The sequence below is a fragment of the Cydia strobilella genome, chromosome 11 (genome assembly GCF_947568885.1).
Source record: "Cydia strobilella chromosome 11, ilCydStro3.1, whole genome shotgun sequence".
Lineage (NCBI taxonomy): Eukaryota > Metazoa > Arthropoda > Insecta > Lepidoptera > Tortricidae > Cydia > Cydia strobilella.
In genome coordinates, this window is record NC_086051.1 from 7,196,953 (window position 1) to 7,224,082 (window position 27,130).

The 27,130-nt window shown below is 37.3% G+C and overlaps 1 protein-coding gene across 3 annotated transcripts in view; it reads right to left on the bottom strand.

Moving 5' to 3' along the window:
• Positions 1-27,130, bottom strand: part of LOC134745440 (zinc finger homeobox protein 4) — a 149,660-nt gene that overhangs the window by 112,005 nt on the left and 10,525 nt on the right. The gene's annotated exons all lie outside the window — the stretch shown is intronic.

Genomic DNA, 27,130 nt, shown 5'->3' on the forward strand with positions numbered 1-27,130 from the left:
ATAATTTGTTAGTACTAGTGTAGTAGTAGGTAAATTATATTACTATATCTAAATCCATTATCTATAGTATTATTAATTATAATAGATAGCAGGCTTGTTTTCTAGACTATTTAATTTAACTCTGATTAATTTTTTATTCAATTGATAACCGTGTTACCGATCAATGAGTCAAAGTCAATCGGCCATTTAAAACATCAGTGCACATTGAATGTGTCCGACATTTCTCACGGGCCAGTTTCACCTAGTTAGCCGAAGGTGACCGCTCAATGGATTTTTGTATAGAATAGACCCGACCGGAAAAAGGAGGGGTCGCTCGCTTATGTCACTTGTTTTTGTTTCCAAAGATACACTGCGCACTACATTTGTTTTTTTATGTCAACTGTTACATTGTAGCTACAGTCAGCTATAAGTATTCGATCAAATACTTAGACTGTCACTCGCTCAAAAAAATATTTATTTAAAGATAAGACTTTCCCATAGAATGTTCGTATATATATATATATATATACTAAGCTTACCCAAATTAAAATACATGGTAATCGTTGCTTATCTAACCGACATTTGCGCAAACAACTACGATCAATTTATCGGCCTGACAGCCTGTCAGTGCTGTCAATACCGACACTTCTACAATTAACAAACCAACAAACATGTGAACCTGAGAAAATACTTTTTATAAACACTTTAAGAAAGTTCACTGAATAACAATCCTTATTACCATTACATAAGAACTTATGGTGATGAATCAGTCGTGTCTACCGATTACTCCGACTGATCAATAAAGTAAAAATTCGTTAAAAATACAAGATTAACACTTCATCTTCGTTATCTCGGTGTTATCAGAGATATGTGTCCTACAAATACCCGAGCAACTAGGACTGGAATAATATGTATTTACTTAGTTGACAGCTTCGAGATAATCAATATCACGAAACAGTCGAATAATGATTGAGATGTAACTTCACACTATACAAACCTACCAAAGTATGTTTTAAAATTCCAGAGGATCATCAGTCTGATTAGGGTCGGGTGTTCATCAGTTAGCCACTAGTACACAAATAGCCAAGCGAATATCTGGCGAACGCGACGTTGCTCCGACGCTTCGAAACAAGGTTTAAACATGATTTAGCTTTGCCGTCAACTTCTAAACGAACTCCATAGTACAAGTCCAAACGTCATGGTAGTTAAAATATATAACCACCTTAAAAACGACATTAAAGCTCAAGCAAATAAGAAACAATTTAATAAAATGTTGAAATACTTTCTAATAAATAAATGCTACTTCGATTTAAAGGACTTTTTTAAAAATAATTTTATAATATGAATATTGTACAATAATTTATTTATTTTAATACATTTATTAATGATCTCATGTGTAATTAGAAGAATTGTTTTATGACCTGATATATTATTTTTTTAGAAAAATTAATAATTTGCTACATACAATACAATATAATATGTTATGAGTAAGCTATTGATATGCTGTGCCCTTACAGAGTCCATGTGAGACATTGTATATCATAATTTACATCTATACTGTACCATGATTGCAATAAAGAAAAAAAAACACTTGCCTGCCGTACTCCCCAGTTCGCTCGCTCCATTTACGGATGAGTGAGACAATAGTTTCAATATTTCGTAAAACTTTTTGGGAAATAAATGTAAGAATTTTTTCGCTTCATGCCTTTTTGTTAAGTTTTAGAAGAATCTTAATATTTTTACTGCTTAGTTCTTCTAGTCTTTTTCGACGTAGGTATTATGTATCTTAAACTGATACATAGTTTAAAAAACAGATGAACAGAACCGCGTCGGGAGGGGGGTGTCGATCATTTAACCAAAATCTGATGTCGAACATTTAGCCATGGCTAGTCATATTAAAACGTAATATAAATGTTACTTGTGATAAAAAAAAAAACTTCAATCATAGCCAAACTTATACATAAGAATAATTATGGAAACTAGTTAAAACAAAAAACAGATGTTACTACTACCTTACTACCATGATAATTACATAGTAATTCGACTTATCATATGTTAGAAGTTAGAACCATGTAATTTTTACGGTTAATCACCATGTTCCGAAATGTTAATTTTTGAGGATAATATATAAGTAAAAATATTTTCTTTTATTTTTTTGTATTATATATCTTTGTAATTAATGAAAACTGCGTTCTTAAATTTGTGGGGCTTATTATTTTTTAATACTTAAAAACATTAAAATTTGGTTAACTCTAAGAACACCCCCCCCCCCTGGTTAATACTGTCCTATAGGGTGGACACTATTAGCCAAATTCCATTTTTTTCTAAACGCACAATAATGTGAAACCTGTAAGGAAAATTTAAATTTCTTGAATGCAAATTTGTAGCCAATTAAATAGTCTATCGATTAATGTTCGCAATTATTTATTTCAATCGAAACTTTGTGAGATATGACCGCTCGAAAAAAGGGGTGGTTAACTGATGAACAACTCACCCTACTCAAACCGTCCCAAGTTGATTTATGAGTTTTATTTTAAATACTTTTTAATACAGAGGACAGCCTGAGAGCAGCTATTGAAGCTTTATATTAGGTATATACTGACACCTACTAACATTTCAGAAAATATATGGATACCTATAAATAGGTGAATCACATGTCACTGTATACGAGTATATCGTATAATTATTATTTATAATGACATTACACTACGTAAATATTTCTTGAAACAATATCAGTAAATGTCTACTTTTTGTATAAGGATGCGTGAGTAAATATCAACGAAAAGAAAAAAATCTTAAAGGTTTACGTAGGCATACTTACCTATAAGCATTATCTTACTATCTACTTACTTACTGGCTTATTATATTATAAGCATTTATTTTCCTTGAAAATCTGCATGCATTAATGAACATAGGTAATTCAAATTCCATTGAATGGCCTGACTAATTCGCGGATTACGCCATGTACTAATCATATTACTAATGAATAAATAACTGGCAGGATGTGACTGATAACGTTATAATATATGTTTATTATAATGTTAATATGAAATCGGGTATACCTTACACCGGATATGTCTGATAAGGAGTCAGCTAGACTTGAATTAGTAAAGTGCGGACGATCATAAATTTATTTGACCTATTTAAACTCAAATTGCTCTATCTAACCAGAAAATTATTTGACATATTAAGACAAATTTGTCTTACAAGATTCTACCTAAGAGATACTCGTACATATTTAAATCCGTAAATTAAATAATTAAAATAGTGATTGTAAGATCCATTACGTTCAAAAGAACATGTAATTTTTGCTTTCTAGTTTCTAACTACCAAATAAGATGCAACGTGTTATTTAAGAAAGATTTACTCTACTGAATTATTTTACAAGATTTTGATTTAACGAACTATAATGTCTATTTATAAATTGTATGTTTGTAAGATTCCACGAAGTGATTAATACATATAAATATCTGTGTAATATGTATTTATTTTGTGATAGCAAACGAGCACACGATCGGCTTGATGAAAAGCTGTCACCGTCGTCCAACTCGTCCATGGACTTATTTAACTAAGCAACATCGGAGGAACCCTTGAGAACCCTGAATACCTGCTTCTTTTGTAGCGCAAAAGAAATTCCTCAGGAAGGGAAAAAGGGAACACCTAGTTGTGTGTTAAATTACGAGCGTCAAAGGTTTTAATTAATCGCTTAGGAATTAACATCCAAAAAAAAACAATCCAATTATGTAGTTAATCGATGAGTAGTTGAGTACGTCCTTAAAAAAAATCTTGTAAGTTCCCAAATGCCCGCACCTATCCATGTTTGCTCTATCGAGTGTGGTCCTTGAAATTAAGTTGATGCGTGATAAATTATATCAGGCGATATTCTGAACAAATATTGGCCCAGGCGACAGTTACGAGTAGTTGTGTGAATGAGTTTCCTTGTGTGATTTTATCTATTTCGTGGAGTTTTCTTGGGTTTTTGGTGTAAGATTAGATTTGGTTAACTAACCTAGTAAGTTGAATCGTATTTTAGATACCTACTATTGGGTATGAGGTTAAAATGTAAATACCCATGGAATTGAAAGATTTAACATCATCACATGTAATTAATTTAATAATAAACATGGTAGGTAGGTACTAATCATCAACAGGAAAAAAATCTCAAAAAAGGAATACAAAATAATTATGTAATTATTATAGTCTGTCTCAGCAATGGCAATTTGTAGATCATTTTGCAGTGCTAATGTGTACGCCTTGGATATTATGCAAAGAGCTGGTAATTAGACTGAGGTGAACGCCCTACTTGCTATTAGCAGTAAGGGTCATTTTCGCCAGACTTGCAGCCAACTAGTTGATAACAAGTCTTATAAGAATTTCTAGTTGGAATTTCCATATGAAAATGCTCATAGTTTAACCTCTCTTTGTCAATACATTGACATTACTACAAGCTGATATTTTCTATTCAAATGGAGTATTATTTTTAAATTATGGAATAAATGCGAAATCATAAGGCTTGAATAGTTGAAACTATAATTTGAGATTTGCAAGTGCTGGTGGTGGCGGAGTCAATGTTTAATGAGGGGACACGTGCTCAGTTTCCCACTATGACAATCACTGGAGTTGTCAATTTCTACCAATAAATACCCCGATGCCTGCACCAGAACTAATATCCGATAAACTCACACACAAATAAACATAATACGTAGTTACATTTCAGTGCAAATTACTTACGCCGATGTGTGTGTGAGCGTGAGAAAACTACGACGGAAATAATGATGCTTGTGTGCACCAATACAAATGCTGTTCCCGTGTTCGTATATGTCGTTCACCACACACACACAGTTATCAGCGCACGCACACAATCGAGGATCCCGCATCAAACTAGTGTTACAATAGTTACAAAGTCCGTCATAATGAAGATGCGCGCTTTTCAATTCATTAATGAGGCTCCCACAATGCTATGGACATTATATACTTTGGACGATTTTGTCAATAGCCAATGAGCAGCAAACCGCATGATCACCAGCTAATCTGCGGGATTTGTTTAAGGAGAAAGTCAATCAATTATCATTTAAGCTGATAAAGCGTCAATGGAAGTGAAACTGAGAAGAAGTAGCTGATGTCAGTGCAATTGCTTCAGCTGTATACGAGTATATTGTATATATTATAAATTAGCAAACAACATGCTGAGTCAATCAGCATTCTCATTACCGGTAGACGGCGAAATGGGAATTCGTGAGGCACGGATCACTTTCCAATAAGAATTTACTGGCTGGAAACTGCGACATTCATGGTCATTAAATGTTTCATGCCGAAGCTTTATAACGGGCTAACGAGTATCATACGACGTCATGTCACAGTGTTACATATACGTTATGATTGTGCAATAGAAACAAGGCGTCGTCGACGCGAAGTCGATAGCGGTAATTCACAAAAGCTTCGTCATTGTATAAGGAGGATCATCATAAGAGTGCTCCAAGTGACATATACTTGTCACGAATCTCGAGCGCAAGTTATACTTCGGGTGTGCTCACAGTCGAGACAAAATGTTTAGTCCAGTCCAGACTGTCCAGAGCAAACATGCGCAGGGGCAAAGAGATGCGCTTGCGCGGTAACGAGAGCCGCGCGGTAGACTACGTCCATATTAATAATCGAGGGTTATTACGCGAGCCCTCATTAAGTCGTCCGCCGCTCGCCCCACGAAACCGCAGAACACTGCTAAATAATTACCCCCAGCCGCTTTCTTCACGAAAACATCGTAAAAGCGCATTAAACAACATCTACTAAGTCGGCGCGAGGAATTACAATAAATAAAGTATTAAGCCCGCGTTGTCAGGCCGGACCGAAAATGTCGAAAAGCTATTAATGGAAATAAAATTGAGCGAAGTCTGAGAGAACGATTTACTTAATACATTGATAATAAGTGGAGGGAATGTATGTAAAATGTTGCACGTAATGGAGGTAGTCTCGTTAGACGTGGGAAAGCCGATGGGGATCGAATCCGGCTACTACATGGTAAGGATCGCGATGTCTACCGTTAGGGTTTAACTTTAAACCTTCATTAATGGTAATGCTCCTGAACTTGGTGGCTGGGAATGGCTCTTTTTGCGTGAGCGCCGGCCGAGGCGCGTTACGGTAATAGCCGTGTTCGACACGGGGCCCCGGACCAGCAAGTGTAGGTACGTCTTATGAGATTCCTGGGATGTTTCCCTCTATGAGATGTAATAAGCTTCTATGCCAATAACATCTTTTCTCTAAGAATTATGGCTGCCATTAAATTTTCAGTAAGCCACATACCTACGTATACCTATACTGTCAACAATTTAACGTCGCGTCGACTTGCTGAAAACTACGTAGGTATAATATTATTCAATTGTTTTTACGATAATCGGGTGTTCTCGTTAAGATCCCAAACGTAATTGATTCCTTATGATAATAATATCATCCTCGAAAATTTGTGTGTTTTTAAAATCATTTAATCCATGTAAGATTTTACATCCATAAATCTCTCAATCACTTGCTAATTATCGGGTATTTTATGTAAGTATAATTAAACTTTCGTAAACTTTTGAAATCCAAGTGAAAGCCATAATTAAAACGTCTGTCATTACACACGATAATGAAGTGACAGTGCGAATTCGTAAACCACACGACGAGTTACAAAGACGAGACGTGAAACGGGAACCTCACTTGTTGATTAACGAACGACGATTTTACTTTCCCATTAATTTGAGTTTTAATTAACCCCAAAACAAAGCACCGCGTGATTAACCAAATTACGAAGTTAATTAAACGTTAAACCGAGCTTCAAGGATCGTAAATACTCACGAGGTACTTAATCGCCGAATTGAGATCGAGGGAGATGATTTTATGATTTATTTGCTTGGAAAGCTAATTGTTATGGACGCCCGCCGGCTGTCGCCATTGTAACCTCGATCGCTGCTGCCCAAAGATATCAGACTTGTTACCTCTATCGGCGATTACAATCTCGCTTTGAAAAAGATTAACAAACACTCCGTTCTTTATACAATTAGGTATACCACTTTTGATGATTTGTAGTATTTAAACAAAGCTCGAGTGATTCGTGAGGTAGACATCGCGTGAAGCTGCAGGTACCCTGGCGGCGCCACTCCGCCAATCTACTCTTAGGAACCGTCAATTTGTGTCTGTAATTATTGCGGACCCTTCGATACTTATTTCTATTTTTTCTTCGCTTAATTGTTGCAACAGATGACTTTTTTGTCGAACGACCTCAAAGAGAGCGGAAAGGCATCAAACGGAGCGTCGAATTTGGAAATAATTATACATAAATAGTCCCTTGAGCGGCCGATTAAGACAATTTCCGAGGCAAATTGCCGCAGACGAGCATAATAGCACACGCTCAGCTCCGTCATAAATAAATCTGGATTACGTTTCTGTACGAGATTAATATTGATTCGATCCCGATGCTTTCTGCTATTAATACCTACATAATGCCTCGATCGTGTTAAAACTTTAAATAATCACGCCAGAGCCGGGGCATAATTACAATCGACAAATTGCTGGCCGTCATTAAGATGATAACGGGTAGATGGTATCGGTCGGTTCCCAATAATTAATGATCGATAGATGTGAAATAATTAATTAGTGGCTCAGGTCGATCCTAAGGCTCGGAACAAAAAACAATGACGTGCGGTTTTGGTTCTGGCGCCGCGACATCCGCCGCACATCTCCTATAATTTGAGACCTCGAATTAGTTTTAATTTTATATCTCAGCGATGAGCGTGACGCCATCTTAAAGTTCCCGAGAAATGTGTCATTAATGTTAATTTGAATGATTATTATATGTTTTCTTGGTTATAATTTGAATTAGGATTCCGGTGTCTCGAGTTTTTGTTGATGTTGGTATCACGTTAGTGTGCGGAACCACACAGGCTTTCTCGTCGGAGACGTTGTCGCCCAACAATTACAGGGCTTATTATTATAACTCACCCAGAGTTTGTTTCAGGCTATCCAGCATTAGACTGACCTGCAGAGAGGCAAACATGTAAAGGGTTCCAGAGTCAAGTTATACTGGAGTAGGGTCTAGCTCGCAGGTGAGACAATTTTGTGAATATAAATGGTGTCGACTTGTAATGTCGGAACAATTACCAGTGAGGGCATTAAGCAGCAAAGTTTGGTCGTGTAATGTGCTGACTCGTAATGGTCTGCGGGTCACTGGCGACTGGAAAATTAGTTCACTTTAACTATTATTTAATGTCGTTTTATAATGGTAGTGTAGAAAGAGTTTCGATAAATTGTGGGAATTTGAAGATTTGAATTAAATAAAGCTTGATAACGGTTTTGTGAACTGTTTTTGTTTACCTTCACCGAAGTGTGGTAGTGATTTCCATTCAAACATTCAAGTTCAATCAAAATGTAGATGTAGAACTTTGTCTAAAATTCTCTCTAAGTACAAAGTAGAATTAATAAGGATTTGGTCTGGTTACCAAAAGTTGCAACAAACATGGACGCAAAAATGATTCTATGTTTTTTTCAGTTCGTTTCAATACAACTTTTGGCGGTCAGACTCTTATACCTTCGATTAGCTACCCTCCTCTATAAACCTCGTCAAAATATTTAGATATCACGCTAGAAGCGAACACGAAAAGGTTCTATTAATTCGATCAGCCTTCCGAGAAGCAACGATAGCATGATACTGGTATGTAATTACACGAGGCTATTAACATCGGCCGTGTACAAACATGGCGTATGATTGTTGGTTTCGTTTTAATTGCGCACACGCATCCACCAGTTAGCTCTCCCTGATTTACTCGTGAGAAATGTAATATTAATTTTATTGACGTTTACAATAACTGATAACTCACAGGGGTTAGAGATTGCGCGGAATTGGAATACTAATCGATTTTCGCAGTTTTATTACTCTGCTCTAGTTTGCTCTATAATTCTATATTGCTTGCTTTGACTTAAAATTTTTACCTTCTTTTTAAGCAACGTAAAATTGAAAAAGGATTGACCATGTCCTGGTAATTTTTAGGCACTCAATCATGCTTTTAGCGCCAATTGAAGGAACGTTTCTACCGAAATAAGGCAACTTCTCCGAAATCGCTTAAAATATTTAGGTAAGTACCCACCCACATTTGACGACCGGTCTGGCCTAGTGGGTAGTTACCCTGCCTGTGAAGCCGATGGTCCTGGGTTCGAATCCCGGTAAGGGCATTTATTTGTGTGATGAGCACAGATATTTGTTCCCGAGTCATGGGTGTTTTCTATGTATTTAAGTATTTATATATTATATATATCGTTGTCTGAGTACCCATAACACAAGCCTCCTTGGGCTTACCGTGGGACTTGGTCAATCTGTGTAAGAATGTCCTATAATATTTATTTATTTATTTATTTATTTATTTATTTATTTATTTATTTATTTATTTATTTATTTATTTATTTATTTATTTATTTATTTATTTATTTACTATACTTGCTACTTATGATAATAAATACACAGAGAAGATTGAACATTTACAACGATTCTGAAGAAATGCTGTATGCAAACGGTATGAAAAATATAGTAGTCTAATAGAAAAAGTTACTGCCACGAGCCTAAGGTAAAAGCAAAATAACGTTGGCAATAATAACGTACGACACCGAGGCAACGACGACTCGAGAATTTCATATCACCACATTTACATGTATTCTATTCGCAGAACTAGCGGCCCGTCCTCCCCGTCGTTAAATCCGGGGAAAGAATATCTAAATTCAATTACAAAAAGGCTTCTCCGCGAGGTGTGCCGCTGCACCCGCGCCTCCTACGAAAAGGGTGTATAACAACTCAATTTCTTCACGTTATTAAGATGGTGGGGTGCGCTGGGGTGGCTTATAGAACACAAAAAGAATGCTAATTTAAAACTCTTATTGCCGTGTTTGTATGTATGCGCGCGCGCTTTATGTATCATTCTCGTAACAAAAGGCTGAGAGAGCCGCCGCCCGAGCGCGTAATTTCAATCTAATATTCAATTTGAGAAGTATCGCGAGCTCGAGCCGCCATCTTTTATTTATTTACTCGAGTCTGAGCGTTTTCTTCGGATTTCTTGCTTGTCGTTGTCAATGTTTGTAATAAACGCCTACGAAATTGCTTTTATAAATCTCCGTTTTAATTTATACGTTTGGCTATCAATTCGGGACCGTATTGATGAAACGGATAGGAGGAGGTGATCCTCGGATCTATAGATAATTGCTTCATTCCCACGGGCCGAAGAAAATAAATTTCACCGGTTACAATAGGTGATTTCCTCAGACTGCTCCTAAACGGGGGGCGATAGACGGATAATGCTTAGATCGTGATATATTAGCCTAGGAGCTAATGCTTACCTATTACCATACCACACCTTGGGCATACACCTAACGGACTCATTTAAACTTGGTTACAATGTAATGCGCAATTTATAAACCATACTTTCTAGTCAGGCATTGTTTAAAATGGATCGTGAATTCGAAAACTCCCTACGAGCACGATATCTTATCTCTAGAGACCTTTGAAGCCAAGGTAAGGATAGTCTAGATACGTCGAAGATTGTCGTGTGCGAGTTACCTCATAAAAATATAGTTTTATTGTATATCCGGTGGCAATATAAAATGCAAGAGAAATAACACGAGGCGATGCGGGCCCTATCGATGCACCAGCATGCACTGACTTGCATTTGTCAATACACGATACAAGCTTGGGTCGCTGTGACCTGATTCCGAGCCCGTGTCGCTTAAACCTTCAAAAATATGCGATTGTATTTTATCCACTCAAAGTACCTAGTTCACACGAACTCAAATATAATTTCCTCAGTGCCATTCCTTATGCAGAGGTACTTGGTCTGCTTGATATGCATGCACCATGCATGCTTTAATATACCTAATTGTAAGTAGTGTAGAGCGAATGGATATTTTTATCATAAAGAATAGTACAGATGTAGTGCATAATTGTTTGCATCGTACTCGTATTTTCTCGAAAATGTTCGTATTTGTCATGCTACTTCTGCCAACCTCAGTACTTATTGTACTGAAACTTACTGAAATAGCATAATACGTTCGTGCGTTTCCGTGAAAATACGATGGCAAAAAATTATGCACACATATTACATCTGTACCTAATATTTAAAACACTGACAATAATAAATAAAAAAAATCTACAAATAAGTATAACGATTTAGAAACCAGTCGATAACGAAACCATTTAACAACCCGCTATCATTTAAATACAAACCTCATTATTGCAATTACGTTAAAGTAACAATCGAGGATTGTAGCCGTACCGATCGCCTAGTAGCTGCTAAGTATGATTTTTAGCCTCTTACCGTGTGCAGAAAGCGTGTGCGGGCGTTTCCTGATAATTTGCCTGCGTCGCCGTCGCGCCTGCCCCGGCGCACCTAGCGGAACCTCCGCCATTTCGCCACAGGTTTGTTTGAGGAAGGGGAGGCGATCCTTATTTAAAGATCACCTACTTATTTTTTCGTTAAACGAGTTTACTAACCTTCTTCAATGTATTGTGTTGTGCTACGTTCCGAATCGGAAATTGTAACAAATAAAGAACAACCTACATCGTTTTTAAAAGTTGTAAGAGTATCTTAAGCACATCAGAGTTTAGGTCAACATCTAAAACTTCAAAACTCATTAAGAAGTTTTATTTTCTAAAATAAAACACGAAGGTGCTCTTGATGACCAGCACTTCTGACTTAAAAGTGGAACATAATAAAAAAAGGGATCAAGATAAAATTGACATTGTCGCATGATAAATGATCAGATTTAAATTTAGGAACCAAAACTTAAGGCAGCGCACCTCGAACGCGACGAGGCCGTTTATAATTATAATTAATATTCTCACCGTATTAAGGTGGTCGGCAGAAAAAAACGAGATTCGACGCGAGAATTAATAACAAACAAATGGGCTACCTGCTATGTTTTTTGTGCACCCTACAGGTAGACGTTAGGACCGCGATGATGAAAGGAACTCATACGCGTCTGTCTTAGATTTTAAACAATAATGTCTGATTTTGACACGGTTGCACCTTTTTATGGGCAACATCGAGTTCATTCACTGGAACTAGCTTCGGTAAACAAGGCAAAAAACGGATGCATCGGAAACAGGAGTTCACTACTGTGAGATAAAAAACCACGTCGACGTGAGTGTGAGGTCGAATGAATGCGTCTAACTGTAACCTTCTTGCAAATGTCGCCTACCTGATGACAATTATAGATGAAGCACAAATAAGCGCTCTGCCTACGCTCTCGGGTTACTCCGCTGTGACTTATTAAAAAAGAAAACAAAAAGTAAGCTGCATTGGAAACAAGAAACCAACGATTCGAAATCCGGGACAAAAGAGAGGAACTCTCTAAACGTGATACCATAATGACAAAACAGAAATATGATTTCGATTAAATGGTAGGACAGGGACGGGAAGATCGGGTGCTAGTGTGGGTGCGAGGAGCACAGGGCCATGGTTAATAATAAAAATATTTTATTTGTATAGCGGGGTAAAACACCCCCGCTGCGAGCTGTTTGGTCGGGCCGGCATCCATCATCATTATATTAACCGATTTAACACTTTTGAACAGATTCTTTTGACGGTAGGTGGTACACGCGGGGACAAATGTGCGGATGAAACTGGAAACGTTGATTAAAGCTTTAATCGTTAACATTTATAACCGCGGCTAGAAGTGCCGCTGCAGACGTCTGAATTCGATGATACAGCAATTCATCAGCGCTGTATCTCGGTCTAGGTTCAGCCTCCATGTTAGGCAACGGATTCCAGACCAGTCTATACAATTCCGTCTTTGGTCAATCTGCAAGCATTAGTAATTACATAAATGCGGCTCGCGGTGAACTAGGTTGTATATTTTGAACAATATTGTAAGTAAAGCTATGTGATTAAGCCATATATATCAACCAAATACAGTTAACGCTATCCTCACCGGTTGTATTTATTGTAACATTTTAATAAACAAACTTACAAATCGCTGCGCAAACCCGTTCAGTAGTAGTGCAAAAAATAGTAAGTCTACATTTGGTAGCCAGTACTTTAGCCTGCCCAGAAGACTTATAAGGCGAGCTTCGGTATTATTTGATTGCATAATTGATAACATTTTCATGTCAATTATTTTCCCGTATAACATTAATTGACGTTTAACATGTTCATGTGATTATAAATATTGAACAGTTCGGCTCGGCCGGGTCATTTAAGTATATGACGAATTACCGAGTGATCAGTCCATTCAGGTATAACAATTAAATGAAATGATGCATGTCGATATTAAAGTAGGTATTGATATGCAAAGTTGTCCATTACCGATGCGGGCGGTGCCCGTCCCGTGCTCTACTTTGTCCGACTGGTTGTATTTACAAGCCTAACTCGTAATGATTCTAACTATTGTTGGGTACAATTTTCTCACGATAATGAGTAATCAATGCCGATTTGTGTTCAGAAAATTTGCAAGATTGTTGCAATTAGGTGAACGGCGGGAAGGGCACGCATACCGCGGCGCAAGTTAGCGGCCTCACCCAATAATTAGAGGCAGTGATTAGATGCGAGATAAGCCTCATTCCGCTAATTACTCCCTAAAGCTAAAAGAACGGGCTTCGGTTTTTGCCATCGACATAATTTAATAACCATATTAACCAGACCGATTATATAGATAGTGCTCGGCCTCGAGCGGTTCTCGCTACCAAGCGTAGTCGCTCCAGCGCAGCGTGTCATCGACGCAATCTCGCGAGGTCAGAGAGGAATGACCATGTAAACATAAACTCAACATCTAATGAAAGCAAGAGATGTTCAGTTCTCACTGCAATCACTGTTCTTCAGAATTCATTCCCATTACTATCAATTTAAAACGCCAGCACACAAGCACGGCCGAACGTCGCGTGTGGCTAACTCAATAAGGGCGATACTTAGTGCTCGATAACATCTAATGAACGCAGATCAAGTCTAACAACATTCAACATACTTACAATTTCACGCCACGGTCCTTAGATTATTATTATTTTAAACCTACTTTTTTGTACCTTTCTACCTACTAAAGTAATAAAACTGTTACGATCGACAATATGACCTGCGACGAACGAATCCCATTAACTTCGCATAGGTTTAATTAGGGGTACTCCGGTCGCCCACGTCAACGTCTGTGTGTGGGCAATCGAATTAGACCAGCAGACAATAGCGAGTTACCACCCTACGTCAAAACGTTTTCTCGCAATCTTGGATCGGGATTAAGGGAGTCGTCTCGCACGTTTTATCTCCGATTGTCCGCGTTAAACGCGCACTTGTGAAGTCGCCCCTCTAGAGGAAAATTGAAAGCGATCGCTTTCCCCGCTATCTTATCTGTAGTGTTAGACTAATTAATCGATGTAGCGCGATCATCGTTAGAGGTAAATAATGCTCGCATTGAGCGGAGGAGGTGATTTATAGGTGTGAATAGACAAAAGTGTCGCGGGCGGAGCGGGCACAATGGTGAGGAATGTCGTCGCAGGCCGGTCGTGCGCGCTCGTGCTCGGTCCACGCGGATTATTAATAACGCCAGCGCCCGCGCCGACTCGCCCCGAGCGACCCTCCACCTGCGTCGCGAGCAAGCCTGACCATCACCCTTTAATTTATTCACGGTGCCTTTTAATGACCGTATTGATGCAAGATTCCCGATCGACTAATTCTAGTGTTTGCGAATATGATTTAAGATCAATCAATCTTTTGGCAAAATTCGTAAATTATTACATTCAGTCTCCCCTATCCCGGCTCCCTAACAATGCATAACAATACAGTCGCCGTGGATTATAACTAATTCCCCAAAATTGTGTGGGTTCATATTTGCGGGCAACAATAAGACAAAATAGTGATAATGTCACATGTGCGTACAGTTTGTCGCATTGGAACTAATTGCGATATTTCGTAATGTTGGGATTATTGAATGTAACATCTGCCCGATGTGACGTACTAAAAGACAATTTATACAAAAAAAACACAACATTAAGTAGGTACGAGTATACTTAAAAACACACTTTACACTAGTTTCAACTAATATTTCGACTTTTGGAAAGGGAAAGAGTTTTTCTACGAAAAGGTGATATAAAGAAGATCACTTTGTAATGTTTTGTAACAAAAACAACGAAAGTGGAAAGGGCAAAGTGCTGCTCGATGCGTGTCGAAGTGAAAATGCAGTATAAAATTACGAATCACGACTTATTGATACCGATGTTAGTAAATGAGAGCACTTTTTGTCGCCGCAGCCTCAGCCCTTCGTGTCACGTCTTAAACTCGCCACATCAAAATTGAATCAGAAAAAAACTACAGTTTACCAAATCACCATGTACTTCATTATCCATTGCAACTATTCAGTGTTCATTCGGAAAAAGTCGTAGTTTGAAAACACTTGGTTACATTAACTATTTTTGCTCCATTTATTTGGGAAGTTTCTGAATGTGTTCACCTCACGACTCGTTTTTTTGCCGTTTCCACCGACCACTTCTTACGCAGTGATGTCGTGAGTGGCTCGATTCGTTACCGAAACTATAATTAGTTTTACCGTTATTGGATATTTTACATTTTCATTGGGTGGGCTTGTTGATTGCTGTGGACGAAGAAAAGCGTGACAGTCATTTGTTTATTTTCTAAACTACAGATTGACGAGACGCCATTAAACGTTTTACGGGCCAATTTTATATAAATGTAGTTTCCATTAATGTTCAGAGTTGCGCCGTATGATGGATCTATCACGGATTCGTGGAACTGTTGGTAACAGGCATGCGCACCTACAATAACAGATTGCGTTGTATAATTAACACATCTGCTGCTAATTGTCGCTGCCCGCGACAAAAACTGGTAGTTTCGTGTAACACTTATTAGGCATGGAAGCGCGCCTTTCCTTCAAAATTTAATTATCGACATTAGAGCTGACACCAAAAACGGCGACAAGAAATTAGGCGTCGACGTGAACAAGAAACTGTTTGCAAAACTGTTTACAGGCGATTCCGTTTCGATTTGTAGAAAGTCGATAATTGTGTACGACGCCTGAAGCGCGGAGGACAGTCAATTATTCAAAGTGTAATAATTGATTGGATTTTAGATTTAATGACTCGTTAGAATGTTAGTTGACAATAGTAGACACGGGGTCGCTAAATGGATGGCATTATGTCCATGCACGGCGACGTCAAATATGAAGAATGATCTCCCACATTTGTCCTGGACGTCCCGACTCCATTCAGCGGCGGGACAAAGCACTACACTACAACATTACATTTGATATTCAATCATTCATCATTTATTATTTTGTTGGTTTTTATATCCTACACAGAAATACTCAAACGGAGAAATTTAAAAAAAGGGAAAGAAAATAATGAACTCGAACGGATACGAAATACGCGCTACAATACCACTTATTGCTGTTCTATTTAAACTACATGATGAAACCGTTAAAAGCTAAAAAATAAATTAGCATGAGCATGCAAAGACAAATAAAATAAGCTGATTCACAAGTCGGCAACAATGTACGGCCACCAAATTATGGTACAAGTAACTACATCTTCGAAAACGTTTCACTCGTGATTGCTGTGTTAACACCGCCGGCCAATGATGCCCTGCGATAGTTATTTTTCTAGAAACGTCGTAAATATTAAAGCCAACATGCTTGTTAAACCCTAGTTTGAACAACTTAAAGAATAAAGTACTTTGTGTGTCTAAGAAACATCAAAAGCTAAGCTTACCCAGCGTTCGATTAATGGAAAACTCCTAATCAATGTACATGGATGTGATATAATTAAATGGAAGGAAAGTACATAAAGTTAGTAGTAAGAAGTTTAATTAATCTGCTAGCTGACGTAACGCGGTTCGTTTTCTTTCTATTAGTGGCCGAAAGCGATTTGTTCAATTGATTCGCCGAGGCGAGCTCCAGTCTCAGCACTGTTTGTGCTAAGAATTTGTGGAGTTAACGTTTCTAAAGATCAAAGCGAGAATGATTAGCGGATCACTTGTAGATACCGTGTTGCATAAGTGGATACTAATAGTGTTCATAGATATGTAATTGTGATTTACGTTTTAGCACTTCGTTACCGCCAAGGATAGCCAACATTGCGTACAAATACCATTTGATCTCCACGACTGAGCGCGCTGATGACTATAATTATTATGTGGAGGTAATTGTGGAAAATTATTGTAATAAACTTTCGAAGCTGACGCCATCACAATCGAAAGAGACAATGTGTCCCTAATGAATACCGGGGCAAGTAAAAGAAATTATTTACGCCACACAACGACAGTGCTACAAATATGGAGACATAAAGATGATGTAGAAATCTGGGTAATGATGTAAAGTGAATGGACAACGGGGTAATTACTGTGTGCGCCAGTGGAGATGCTTTGGTGCGTATCGTCACTACGTTAATTGTCGAGCGTTTCTTTCAAACTTGGATTCTGCTGCTATTGTTGGATTTTACCGCATTTGTGTTTTGAAAATCGGAGTCTTTACTGAGATAAAGATGTGATTATTTCGAGTTTTTTAAATGTCTAGAGCTAAGTTTAGTTACCTCTTCAAGCCGCAAGAGCAGTGCTATTTTTACATTAGAGATTAGAACAAGTGTAGGTAAATCAAATTATTTATGTTCTTCAAATAGTAGGTATAATAGATATTCGTGGCAACTTTTCCAAATCATGCTAGCGGAACATTGAGCATAGGCTAGTAAATCAAAACTTATTATTTGATTTGAACCTGTCAAGTATTGAGTACCTCGGTTATTCACATTAAACAAAATATGTTGTGACTTGTGACACAATAGAGTCCGTTTACTTAAGCTTCTATTAGCTCTATTCCAATAAAGAAGACGACATTTCGAAGACATTAAAATTCTCTGGATCGTATAATTACATATGACACATTTTAACATTAAGGTGCCCACGCTCGGTGTGTTGTGCCTCTAAACTCGTATAATTTGTGTTAAAGCTGTAATATATGAGACGTTAGGAGTCCCTCGCGTTCCGTGCATTTGATCGTTAATAAAATTATCAAAATCTAAACAGGTTTTACGAACGCTCGTGGACTTATGAATGGAAATGGTCTTTGGGAATCCCAAATATTTCGAGGAGTCGTAAATAATACACGGCGTGATATTTCCGCTGATCGATTTTATTAGGTCCATCTAGTAGAACGGACCTGCGAAATCGCTACTGGATATCGAAATGCGCACCTAAATAATATTATAAGCGACTGTTATTTTAATGATTTAATTATAATATTATTATGTTTAAGGCGCGGCTAATGGCAGCCGAAGCGTGTTTTCGTTAGCTTATTGCTACTTTGTGCCGTTGTCGATACAAAATTTAATTGCGTAATTAAAGAACCAAAATAAGATTAATTAGCGGCGGTTGTGTTCGCAATAATGTATGTACAAAGTTCGGATTAAGGGAGACTCGAGTAGTCAACAAAGACGTCTATCAGAACAAAAGTTATAGTGACATACGCCTTTATATTATTAAAAAAATAAGGACTCATGTTCCTGAGTAGTGAATTAAATATCTAAAAATGGTAATGAAAATATATGACACAAATATACCTAATTATCAGTGTTTACAATCTCACTTACATATTTGTCAAAGCGCGACGCGGTGATCATGAGTATATTAGGTAAATGTAGGGAGTAAGTATTGTATTGTATTGGTGTTGTCTGAATAAATGATTTTTCTATTCTATTCTAAGTGCTGGTATTTTGCATCTCTGCTCACTTAAAATACAAATTTCGTAATTTTTTTGAGCGATAACATGTTGATCTAGTATGCAATGTTAGAGTCGTGATTCAGCCGGACCACTTAGGTATAGTTTTATGCCCGTAATTATTCCGAGCACACGTGGACGAGCTTTATGGCTGTACATGCGTTGCCTTATAACATACCCACAACTATACCACCTACATCGTATATCTCTTAAACCTGCTATTGGAATTTAACCTTTATCTCGCGCACAAAAAGGTTTGATTTGTCACAATATGCCTGAACAGGATAAGAGATTACAAAAGTTAACAAAGTTACACCTTTTTGTTTTATAGGTTAACGACTCTACTATTAATAGTCCCAAACAGCTGCAGGTATGCGAGGAAGCTTATAAGATTATAATCAGTAATGCATAAATTATTGATTTAGGTACAGTCAGCATCTATAATATATCAGATCTGACAAAGCGTAACGATTCTAAAAGCAACTTTATCGAATGAGGCGTATGTGCGCGTTCGGAATTTTCACCACCTCGTCTGCTCTGTCCGATATCTCGGAAAACCATAAGGACGTATCTACTGAACATGTAAGTAAGTAATACATATGTCTTACTTATTTGGCTTGAAACTTTTCTAACCGAATGAATTGTACTTAATATCTTGACCGAAACGTTACCGAAGGTCTCCGTTTTGACTCGGACAAACTGCTTTCGTATGTCCGGGTGTTCTCCTCTACAGGTCGCAATTCTCAACCGATTTTCGTGAAATTTTGTGAGCAGATTCAGTAGTTATATATAATTTTTCTGTCGTTTCTTATTTTTGGGAAATGTTCAAAATGGTGGAAATAGGCATTAAAGGACTTAAGTGCAATTTTAAGCTTACGAATGTTTACGCGAGGTCTACCTACAGTTCACAGTGCCACTGGTATATAATTTATATATATAATTGACATTCATCAAAACACTCCGTCAATCCTAGTTAAAAAAGATGAAACGGATGTGTATAAACATTTTTAATCGATAGCTATGTATAATGTAAACATTATGCCAAAACATATTCAACTCACAATAAAATCGACTGTGATATCGTTCGAATAATAAATATAATTTATCACTGACACCTGACAAAAACGTTGGTGTCGCCCTGGTATCATCTCTAGACAATGATATGAACACGATATACGTAAAACCGGTGGCAGTAACAAAGCATTTATAAGCCTGGCAACCTTGAGGATTACTCGTGGCAATGGACTGTATGATAATGCCGTAGAAATTAAAAATAAAGCATTGACAGAAGACGCACGCAGTCTATACTACCTTTTGAATTTAAGCTAAAGAGGTTTATGTCTAACAAGTTATTGACAGGTTCTCGAATATTTTCTCATGCCAAGATACACCGAGCTTGTATGAGAGTCAACGTACAGAAAGAGATCTATTATAGAAATTGAGCTAGCATTTACATATATAGGTAGGTTTAGCATGCGGCTAATGTTTTAAATGTAATGGAAAGCGCATAGCTAAGTAAAAGAAGCTATATCAATTCATAAAGGTACAGATTGATGTTAAGAATACGTAGGATCCAAAAATGAGGCTGCCGCAGCGATAATGAGAGCCAAGCAAGTCGAGTAAAACCGGTAGTAGGTTCATCTCGAGTCATTACTTGCACATTCTGTTTATTAACGACGTGGTAATACAGATTTCAATCAAAACTGCTGTTGATTAATTTTCTACTTGATTACGGCAGCCGGTTCCTCTATTTTTTAAGTGTTATTTGAATGTAGTGAACCCATTTTAGTTGTAGGTACTTTTTTGACATTGGACATAATTGAAATAGGAAGTGAATTAATTTAGATTAGAATAATTTATCTATAACACAAACATGATATTTATATCATCCTTTAGTTGATAGAAATGACGCCATAATGTTCGCGGAATCTGGGCGTGTAGGACATGACATATTGCATCTTTGAGAAAATAAAGACGTATGTGAAGATATGCCTACGACGAATACGACATTTTTATACTAAAACAGTGATATTATAATGTTACACTAAATTTCAAGTCACGTCATTGTTATCTCTATGGTTTAGCGACATTATCTTGGTTTATTCCACTCATCTAATTAATACACATCCTATTACAAAAGCCTTGAACTTTTGGTTTGTAAGAAGTGGACAATAGAGTTTTATAAATAAGTTTAGTTAGTCAAATAGCGAACAATCAAGGCGACGGACAGAGCCGCGTATCTAAGTAATTAATCGTGGCTTATGATTGATTAAACACATTAAACCCGAGCACGATTCCCATTTAAATATTAAATCTATTAGGCAAGTGACATAATTCTAAGTACAGTTTTAATCTAAATTATTGCATGAATCGTTTGACATTTTAGTTTTGGAAACAATATGGGTGGCTCATGCATAATGGATGACGATCAAACCTAATGGAAAAATTATTGAGAATTTATGTTAAAGCAATAAATAGTATTAATTGCTCGTTACAGATAAACTAAGAGAATTATGTTAATAGAAACACGAGCAATCAGGAAGAGCTGAAATCATAATTGCTAATTTTGCAAGAGAAAATAATGGAATAGGTAGGTATAATGAGTTTCAAGGGGCTAGTTTAATGAATGTCCACTTGACAATATTTGTTAAGATAACAAGGTAAACGAGGATATTTATCGACATGAGGTTGTCGAGTGGACAACCCTTTACGTGCTCACACCCATGCGGCGCGCGCTCGACAAACACGCGCTAGTGATGCGTAACGCAAACTCCGATGTCGATATTTACCCGAACACGGTAAACACTGACACTCGATATTTGTCCAACTCGCGAGCAAATGGCGTGAGGCGCTCGGGAGTTGTTTGCGCTAGTGAGATTCACATGACCGCTACTGTAATTAACGAAAACTAACACACAACATACAAATCTCAATATGGTAGCGTATGAGTGAAAAATTATATGTGATTTAAGACAAGCCTTAAATGTTGTCGTATTTCAAAAATGTATTTTATTATACATAAATTAATAGTTATTTGTGCAACAAGAGAGGAAAGTTGGTTTTTCTTGCGAGTGTTTATTTTGAGTCCCGAGAAAGCGAAAGATTCCATAATTGAATCACGAGCAAAGCGAGTGATTCTAAGGTAGAATCTTGAGCGTAGCGAGGGACTCAAAACCACGAGATGTAAAATAACTTTGCTCTCGTGTTGCACACATAATTTTTCACCTCAGTAGTGAGAACATATTAAAGGTTAAAATGTATTTCAAATTGCACAGAATAAACAGAAAAAAAAGTAATATAATATGTACCATACCATACCATACGATACGATACCAAACCATACCATACCAAACCATACCATACCAAACCATACCATACCATACCATACCATACCATACCATACCAAACCATACCAAACCAAACCATACCAAACCAAACCATACCAAACCAAACCATACCATACCAAACCATACCAAACCAAACCAAACCATACCATACCATACCATACTATACCATACCATACCATACCATACCAAACCATACCAAAAAAAATGTAATAAAAGTATGAAGTGGCAGTTCATGGCCTTCACTAAATTAAAAAGCTACTTCGTTTCACTCCCTGGAGTGAGGAAAGTCGCACTTTCCTCACTCCAGGGAGTGACGAAAGTAGGCTTGTTCGAGCTGCTGAGGTGAAAATTAAATATCTTTATCACTACATATTATAAAACAAAGTCGCTTTCCGTTGTCTGTCCATGTGTCCCTATTTATGCTTAGATCTTAAAACTACGCAACGGATTTTGATGGCGTTTTTTTTAATAGATAGAGTGATTCAAGAGGAAGGTTTATATGTATAATTGGTATAGGTTTAGTTGTTAGATTAAATTAGTTGAACTACTCGTGCAAAGCCGGGGCGAGTCGCTAGTTTAACAATAAGCGCAATTTCGCAGAGGCGCAGAGGCACATTGCAGTGAACCCACACCATTTAATAATTGGGTACCTATACACATATTGGTATTTTGTGCGTCAGCTATAATAAGTATAACTTGACCAGGGTTATAAAATAAAATAAGAGGAGAGAAAAAAGGCACGTTAAGCCATAACTTCATTTTGAATTCTGTGCAGTGTGTTCCCGTATCAGCTTGAACGGCGCAGCAGGGGGCGCCATCGTTCTCACCTCAAGCGTGTGGTAGCCGGTCTTTAATAAGTATCGATAAAGTATGTCGATAAAATATGAATATGTATAAATATTTTCGATACTGCCTAATTTCGATTAACTACGCGACATGAATGTTTGATCCACTAACGCCGTTCGTGTTAGAATGTTGGAAAGGAATATCTGATTCGTAATCGATTGATATTCATCGATAATCGCTCGTTTGATAAACTGAAATTCCGTACGTGGCTGTGAATACATTCCATTCTTTTCTCATACAATTTATATTTGAATTTGATATATTTGAGTAGAAATTTTACATCGTAACTGATTTCGGATCTTTTCTATTTGTTTGTTTAAGCTGTAAACGCTGTGAATATGTTCAAGTTTAGAACTTTAGATTTGTATTCGACAATAATTTAAAACGTTTGTAATTTTTCATTTATAATTATCGATTCCAAGACATAGCCGAAGCTTATTAATTGTTAAATTAAAATTGTCCATAAATCTGCTCTCATCCATTGTGAAGGTAAGTTATCATTGTCACGCGCTATTCAAGTGTAAATCTCCATAAATCGGTGCCAACGTTTAAAAATAAAATAAAATATTTGGGGACCCAAAACAGGTTTTCGATTTCAATTTGTAAGTCGAATTGTTCGTTATTCGATTAATAGTCGAGTAAGTGTCGCCGGGACAGCACTAATTAATCTCAGAACCGTGTTTCACATTAATTAACGAACTAACACCTTGACTGCCAAGCTATACACAACCTAATCTCAGCTACAATACGGTTGAATTTCGTTTAAAATTTAAATTTAAATCTGAATGTAAGCGTACCTGTCTACATAGTGCGTTATCGTTAAGAATAAATGTGACAGTGTGAGGTCTGTTTAATTCATTCGAATATAAAATTTCTTCTTTTTTTCGCCTCGAGTCGAAATGTCATCCGCAACAATGAGTATGGAACGACCGTAATTAATATAAAGAGTAGTTTACACGATATAATCTGCCTGAGCTGCGCCTTCCGTGAGACGCGGAATTATAGTTTTTCAACACCAATTAAATAGTGACGCCTAAATGTGACCGAAACAACATAACTGCCAACGGGCATTAGTGTGCTGTGAACTGTTGGCACGTTAGATCAACGTGGACATGACATTACGAGTGAAGAAGGTGAAAAAATTATAACAATTTATATAAGGGTGGCCCAAAAATACGTTAACAAAATTTTGTTTATTATTTTTTTCTCATTTAAACGTCTTTTACATAATTAAATTAATAATTAAAACCACAATCATTTAACAAAGAAAATCGAATTATCTTTAAAACATCCTCAATTAGCTTTGATACACAAGCGCACACATTTGTGAATATTATCAATAATATGCATCAGTACAAACAATCTTGGCAACGTATTTTTAGTTGTTTGCGTAGCTCAGAGACCCAACTTGCCATACTTCATACTTGTCATGAGCGGGACAGATTGCTTTAAAAACCAATGGCCGTTCGGGTAGAGAGGTTCTTCAGTGCTGGCGACTGCGAACCGGAAAATGCAACAGGAAAAATCTGATCTCGGGTTTGGAGTCTGGACGTCTTCCGGCTGATATGATGATGATGCAGCTTTATTTCAAAGAAATTACAGCTGTTGGATAGCCGCCAAATAAAGAAATCTATAAAAAATGTCCATATAAAATGTCTTGATCATTATTTCGAAAAACGAGAAAAAAAGTTCAAACAAAAACAATAAGTAAACTAGAGCAAGTACTTAGAGGGGGCGCTGTTGGACTTATTTAGACTTATACAAACATTAATGCTCGTATAATTGTTACCGAGCGACACAGCATGTCCACCTTTTTGCCGCCGTCATCAAATCGTGATTGTCGCATTCCCAAAAACTTAATTGTGTTGGGCAGTGTTGATTATATGGACATAATTATATACGTAACCACATCCGAAAATGTTATTAAAACGCGCTTAACTCGCGCGCTGAGTAGGGAAAATTGAGGACATAATCTCATTGTAAAGGGACAGCTTTGATTACTAGCCTTGGAAAATAGTGTAAACAAGTGAGTGGATCAACTTTTTTGTTTATTCTGTCCCGTTAACCAGGCGACAGTAGTAGCATCAGTTTGTTAGAAGAAATGTTAAACTACGTTCTATTTACTAATATGCTACCTAAGTAGATGACCCATTTTGGAAAGGCCATAGGTACTGTCATAAAAATTATGTTTGGTTATTTTCAATACCATAAAAAACCTAGTTTTAAGAGTGACCCAGGCGACCGTAACCACGGTAACGAGTGACAAGAAAAAGTTGATTCACTCAAGTATGTAATCACAGTGATGATTTATATAAAATAAATAAGTACCTGTTTAATAAGTACGTGTCTAAATATTTAGGGCAGTGTTGCTCTTCTCCTAACCTCCTAAGGCCCCGCATCCTGATTATACAGATTATCATGAACAAAAATTTGTTCAGCCAAGGTATCAAATAGGTTCACTAATAAGACATATCAAATGCATGCAATAATTTGGTAGCCCAAGGGAGATTCATACAAGAAAATACGATTTAAAAAAAGGAAAACTCTATGTAGGTACCATTAGCTTTGACCGCCAAACACGTCAACTGACGCGCGCGGCTTTAGCCCAATATCAAGTAATATCAACCAGTGTAGTCTCGACAAGGTTTAGGATGTCGCGGCGTTTCAAGGCTGAGGAGGGGGATGTTTCGACGTTTATATGTAAACTAGCTTTTGCCCGCGACTTCTTCTGCGTAGAGTCAGTAATTTGGGTAGCTTATTTTTTTCCGATCTGCTTTTTATCGATTTCCCATACAAACTTCCGCCCCCCTTTTCAAGCCCCTTAAAGGATAAATTCTGGGATAAAAACTACCCTATCTCCGTCCCCGGGAGTCAAACTATCTCTATACCAAATTTCAACTAAATCGGTAAAGCGGTTTAAGCTCGAAGAGGTAACAGACAGACACACTTTCGCATTTATAATATTAGTATGGATAGTATGGATGGGGTCATCCATAAATTACATCACACGAACTCGAAATTTTTTTGACCCCTCCCCCCCTTCTTGTCACACCTGGTCACATTTGGCTAATCCCTCCCCCCTGGTGTGACGTCACATGTTTGGCAATTTTGTTTTCAATGACACCAACAATTTCAATTACTTAGTTTTTCATTATTTTAACAAAAATTGGCAAAAGTAATGTTAGAAATTTATAACACGAAGCCGATTAGGAATAAAAATACATTATAAAAACAATTATCATTGCAAAAACTAGTTATTTCATAATTTAACAGCGAATAAAAAATTCAAACCCCTTTTTGGTTACAGATGTAGACGTGACAAAGTTTGTGACCCCCCCCTTGTCACAACATGTGAAACATTTTCTTGACTCATTTCCTCCCCCTAAATGTGTGATGTAATTAAAGGATGACCATAATGCAGTATCTTTAACATTTTACAAATGAACTTCTGTTAGGTACATCTGCATCACTATTATTTCAAATCTAATAATAAAACATATTTAGTCCATTAATACAGCCACACCTGTCCTGATACGTATAAGGCTTGTAATTATTATGCACATCCCGCAGTGGCCCGGGGGCACTATTGTTTTAAGAAGGTTTTTATTGCTTTTGGTAACTCCGAACAATGGGATACTTGGGAGGGTAATTTGGGACGTCGGATGCAAGTCCAGGGGACATTCGAGGTTTTTTTTTAATTGAAGAAGCTTTGGGTGTAAGTACATTCTCAAATTTTTTTGCAATGTTGGGACAGTTGATTTTTTTGAGATTTTTCGTTATTAGGCTCTGTCCATCAGGTGTAACATGCTCGCGCGCAAATTTGCAAGGTGTACAAATGATGTGAAAGTGACTCTGTTCAGAGCATTTTGTCAGTATTTGTATAGGTACCCGTCTACCTGTCAACTTTGGGTTAACTTCAGTAGAAAATCATTTTCAACTTGGCGAGTTTAATACAATGACGCTTTTCGCATTCTACTGAGGTTACCCAGGTATTGTAGCGCATCGAGCATGTTTGCGGAGGCAGGGGTGCCCGACTTCTTCGCCTTCATCAGAAGTCGGATAGCAGGTTTCTGGGAGAGATTGAGAAACAGACAATCGAATACTTAAGACCGTCTCCGAGAGCCTGTACAGCCCCATTATTCGTTACTGCATGGTCATCCGTTCACCATAGCGAGAACCAAAAGTGAAATACATATGTATGTGACAGTACATTGTACAATTTATATAAAATAAACTAGTCTAGT